The sequence below is a fragment of the Geospiza fortis genome, unplaced genomic scaffold, assembly GCF_000277835.1.
Source record: "Geospiza fortis unplaced genomic scaffold, GeoFor_1.0 scaffold31, whole genome shotgun sequence".
Classification (NCBI taxonomy): Eukaryota; Metazoa; Chordata; class Aves; order Passeriformes; family Thraupidae; genus Geospiza; species Geospiza fortis.
The window spans coordinates 807,253-813,027 of record NW_005054483.1 but is presented as its reverse complement, the minus strand read 5'-3'; positions in this window follow the sequence as shown (position 1 = coordinate 813,027).

The window sequence follows — 5,775 nt, the reverse complement described above, 5'->3', positions numbered from 1 at the left end:
TGCTGATATTATAGTCCCAAAATTTACTCAGCTGGAACACAGGGTAGAAAATGCAAGAAGTCAAATTTTGATCATACATGAGCATGAGCAATGGGAATGGAAAAAATCCCTGCTTTCCCACATTCAGAATTTGAATACTCATCTTCATCAGTGTTAAATACATAGTGCAAGAACACCTGAGCTGAGATGCCTGAGTAGTACATCTTTTTATGTCAACAGAAAATAAGCTGTTTTCAGAATTTCGTGCATATCCTCTCCTTCTTTTCTACCTTGCATATTTAATTTTAGGACCTTTCTTTGTACAACAGCTGGTTAAGTTTCTTATCACATTGAAGTGAGACATTTTCAGCTTATCAGATTGGAAAATGCAAGTAAGTTATTGGCAGCAATGCATTGTAGTTCTCAGCCACAACGTGGTCCTTTCCAGACCATGTGGCAGCAGCTGTACCAGCACACAACATTTCACAAACCTCCTCTGGATTCAAACCCTAAGCCAGTACAGTGACTTCCACAGAAACCATCAATAGAGAGGCAGTTGCATGAGGAAAAAGGACTTAAGAAAACCTTGAGGGTTTGTGGGGGGTTGTTTGGGGTTGGGTTTGGGTTTTTTATTTAAGTTGTTTGTTTGTTTGTTTGTATTTTTGGGGGGAAATTGTTTGTTTTGATTTGGGGTTATTTTGTTTTGTTTTGGGGTTTTTTTGGTTTTTGTGATTTTTCCAAAAAAGCAGAGCTGCTGGTCTCCACACCAAAGGGCAGATGGAAGCAGCAGCATTTAACAAAAAGAAACAATTTCTACATGGCACATCAGGGTCAATGTAGAAAGGACAAAATAAATAATGCACACAGAAACATCTGGGGTTTGTCTGCAACAGATTAAAGGACTTCCAGCAGTGACTGGACAGCGTGTCCTAGTTTAATGAAAATTAAATTAATTTGAAAGCCTTTGGAACACAGAATCTGGATCACAATGTGCATCTCCAGAGCTCCATGCTAGCAGGCAGGATGGAAAATGGTCCTTCAGCCACACACATCATCTCTGAAATTCAGGAAACCAAAACCCAGCTCCATGAGGCTGATGGCATCTTGGCTTGCCTTCTGGCTCTCTTCTCCTTTCTGTCTGAACAAGCAATTTTCATGCGCTTCCACTTTCACTGCCCCGTTCAGGCAGAGTCTTTTGGATGCTGTACACGAGCAGTGACCAAACTTTCTGTCACTTCAGACCCCTGGATGAGTTACAGAAATCCACAGCTCTCCTACCAGGTGATTCCATCACATTATCCCATCAGCATCTATCCTCCTGCCTGCTGCTTTCTTCTCTGAGATCTGCTTCTTGTGCACACAGCTTTCCCAGCTGAAATTCCTAGTGCAGCCCCTTCAGTGCTGCACAGCCATAAAAGCATTCCACACCCAAACCATGTGGAATTTATAATCAATCACAGAGATCCTTTGAGCTGCCCAAGAGCATGGACAGTGCCTTATTATTAAAACTTCGTCTCTGTCCTTTCTGGGACAGTTGGTGCCTGGGGCTGCTCTCTCCCTGGCAGTTCCCTCCTGACATGGCCATGCCTCCACCACAAGGACAATTCTTTCCTTTCAGCAGCTCTGCCCAGCATCTATCACCTCCTGGAATGGGAAAGCCTTGTCCTTTAAATCAGGCAGCTATCACCAAGGCCCAAAGAAACAATTCTGGACTCAACCCTGTGCTCCTGCCAAAAGGAACCAGCACTTTTCCCTTCCTTTGCCTATTCCTATTTCCCACTGCCTGGGACAAGTGAAACCCAGCTCCTGAATGTCAGTCTCTATTTCATGTCCCGTGCTAAAATGGTGTCACATCTCAGTTTTGGAGCCAGCTTGGACTTTCCCTCTTCAGCTTCCTCCCAAAATCTGAATTGCTGCACAATGAAGGGCAGATCTGTGCTGGATTCCAGAAAGCTGCCAAGCCTGGACTCTCAGCACACTGTACAGGTTTTATATTACCTTGCCTGACATGAAATTCAGTCAGTCTGAATGGAGTTGGACACACACATAAACACACTCCTCACACACACATCACTGGCCAAGATTGCCCAACACCATATTTTGGAGGCTTGTTTATTCAAGACTAACCAAATAGCCATTTTGAAAACATAAACACAGTAAATACAAAAGTGTTTATATTGAGAAAATGTTTCTATTCTCCATATATTGTTTAGAAAGAGAAAAAAAATTCTAAAACCTCCTAAAACAGTTCAATGTTCAAATGTAATATATGTCTATATAATGTCTGTATATATATAATGACTATATAAATAATATGTCTATATAATGTCTGTATATATATATATATCGTCTGTGTGTGTGTATATATATATATAATGTCTGTATATATATAACATCTATACATATAATATGCCTGTAATAATGTCTACAGCACAAATCTGTCCTGGTTTCATGGTCACAGATATTGTTTCATCTAAAGAAAATTTGTCTCATTTGCTTACATTTCCATCCTTTCTAAACAATAGGCTTAGATGTTGACTATATTTATATTAGAACAAAAAAAATCCAGGCAGGTGGGTAAAACTGAGAACTCCACAGCTCCTGTCTCTGACAGCAGCCAACACTGGGTGCCCAAGGAAGACTACAGCAGGAAGAGTACAACAATAAATGTGTAGTGATTCTTCCCTAAATGATCTCTCAGCCTCAAAATACTTGAAATTCAGAAACTTCCTGAGCCACAAGTGCCTCTTTATATCTGGTACCCCTTGATAATTTAGTTTAATGGATTTTTCCAATATCATCCAGCTTCTGATTTACAGGATGATAAAAGTTTTCAGAGCAAAACACATCTTCACTGTGCTGCTTCCCTTCAGGCTCATCACTCTCAATCCCCCAGACTGCTGCAACTCCAGCAGTGCAATAACAGTGGTGAGTTTCTGCTTTAGAAAAACAGGACTTGCCAGAGCAGCTCTACCTGACCCAAGGAAACACTGTCACTGCACCACTGGAGAGGACTCAGTGCCCCTCCAGTGAGCCCAGAGCACTGAGGTGACCTGGAAAGAGCCACTCTCCAAGCAGCAGCTTCTGAAACCTACTGTGAATCGTGTCCCCTCTGCCACCCTCCTGACGGCAGCACCTCGAGCCATGAAGTTGCAGGAATACATGCAACAAGCCAGAATAAAGGCTTTGGGAACATTACCCTAAATGAGCAATCAGAGAGAAAGAAACCCACTGAGTCTGAGTCTGAGAGAGCTGCCTGTCCTCTGACCCCTTGGGCAACTGAGCCAACTTCTCAGGGCTTTTCTGAAAAACAGGCTGAAGTAGAGTCACAGCCCAGCAGGAGTCCTAGAATGTGAACTATAAAGGGATTCACAACAAGAAAGAAAAAGGGAGATTCAAGTAACTTCTTACTCTTTAAAAAACCACAGGCTTTATCAATTTAGCCACAACCCTGCACCCAACAGCCAATGTTTAGCTCATGCCTCATGGATGTGTTGGACAGTTAAATAGGATCTCGTGATAAATGCAAATACGTTGTGACAGAGGAGTTCAAGATACACCCAAAACCATCTCAAATCATAGCTTACAAATTATAAACCCCAAAGCAAGTTCCTATCCTGGTTGTATTTATGCTGACACATGAAGTCACCTGAGATTCAAGGTTTAACTCTCAAGGCAACAACCACAACACAGGCAGTAACAACTCTCTGAGAACATGTGATAGACTGGAAATAATTTCCAACAGAGAACATGACAGAGAGTAATACTTACATCAGACAACAGTTAAGACCTCTTCTCCATAATAGCCAGTTTCCACAAGAAATTAAAGATGAAACTTGCTTTTGAGTCTCAGCAGTTCCATTGGTGGTTCCCCAGTGGCTCAGCAAAGTGAGCATTAATGGTGACTACTTGCTGCAGAGGACAGGTGTCTACATTTCTGAAACTAATAGTACCCCACTGTCACTGTCACTGTCAATAACAAGGCTGGATGTTGGAAGCAGCCCTCAGGCACCTCCTTGCTCCAAGCTGATGCCTGCTCCTTTGTGACAGCACAGCATGAATCCTCATCCTGCAAATACAGCTCATGGAAGAGAATCAAAGTTTTGTTCTTCTTGAGGCTGTGATTTGGCATTTCTGATCAGCCATATAATGTTGGTAACAGTAAAAAGATGTAAAAGTTGGTGTTTAGTCATTTCCTTTTACTAGAAGTAACAGGAATGTCAAATCCAAACACTCAGAGAACAGCAAGAGAGCAGTATGAAATGGACAGCAATAGGCAAGGAGTTGCACAGCTGCAGCTCAGTGATGGTGGGGAAGCAATGTGAATGCCCAGAGGTTAAACTATCGGGGACAGGAAATAAGGAAGTCTCAACATGCTAGAAATATGAGATATGAATTCTAAGGGTCAAAAAGCTCAACACATTTCTGGGAAATACAGAAGAGTTTTTTTTAAAAAAAGACACAGGCTTGGAAACAAAGTTCATTAGTGAAGCTGGGAACTCTGCCCTCTGCCCGGATCTCTGTGCAATTCTAAACACAGTTTGATAGTAGGTCCTTTAGAAGGATTCAATGAACTTAATCTTTATTTACATAGGAGAGTAGCTGTGTCCCAAGAAAAATAAGTGTGAGTTGAGGGTGATTGTGTTAACCCTGGCTATGCTAAGGAAAAATTCATGGCATGGTTCTTTTCCTCTTTGGCAGTGACAGCCCCAGTGCTTTCACATGGGTGGATCCCTGCTGAGGGCTGATTGCAGAACCTCTGGTTCTGTTCCCTCCTGGTGAGATGCAGTGCCTGGATGGCGCTGGTGTGGGCACACCCCACTGAGCCCATCAAATACAGCTCAGACAGAGGCAGAGGGGAACAAGGCTCTGGCTGAGAAGGCAGTGCTGGGTTAATGGTCGGACTTGATGATTTTAAAAGCCTTTTCCACTTATATGACTCTATGACCTCTCTGTGTCTGCCTAAGAGCCACTAGACCCCATCCCTCACCCACCCCTAAGATGTCCCTTATCCATGGGGCACTCCAGTCCCCAGTCAAAGGATCACTCAAGTAAAAGCCCTCAGTTTATTGTGGTATCAACTCTGAACTCCCATCCTGCCATATGCCTGAATTTCTCCTTGTCAGAGCCATAATCTTGACTCTGAACCTTGACTGGGCTCTAAGCCAGGACAACAGCCACACTCCAGGGCACAGGGTGAACCCTATCAACTGTTTTGACAACTCCTCTCAAGCGTCCGTCTCACTCCTCATGGAGATTTCTCTTTCTTTAGTTTCTAACTCTAACTCCGTGTCTGTACTGAGACTTACACCTTGGGATTCACTGCAAAACATGGGAAGGTTTAGGTGGGAATAGACCCAACTGTGCCCAGTGGCAGAGCTACCGCTGTTCTCCAGTGATGCTTTGATGAGAACACTGTCCCATCAGGTGGGCTGTATTTTAACAAACATCTGTGCAGGATCCATCAGTGCCTCAGGGCATTTGGAAACTAATACACAATTCGGTGAATAGATTGAGAGATGAGGACACCTACAGGAAAAAGTATCTTCCCTAGGCTGTTCCTGAAGCATTGCTTCAATAACAGTCTTGACATGACATCATGTTTTGTGCTGCAAAAAACAGCTGATAGATCTGGAAAAGATGACTGACAGGGCTCCAGGTTCAGCAATGGCTCTGCTGGCATTGATAGATGTGATTTTTTAACCCTGGAGCTGACAAATAGTCAGAAATTTCTGGGGTTTTCTGCTTATGCATTTCAATAACTTTCAGCAAACATCACCTTAGATACCATAAAGT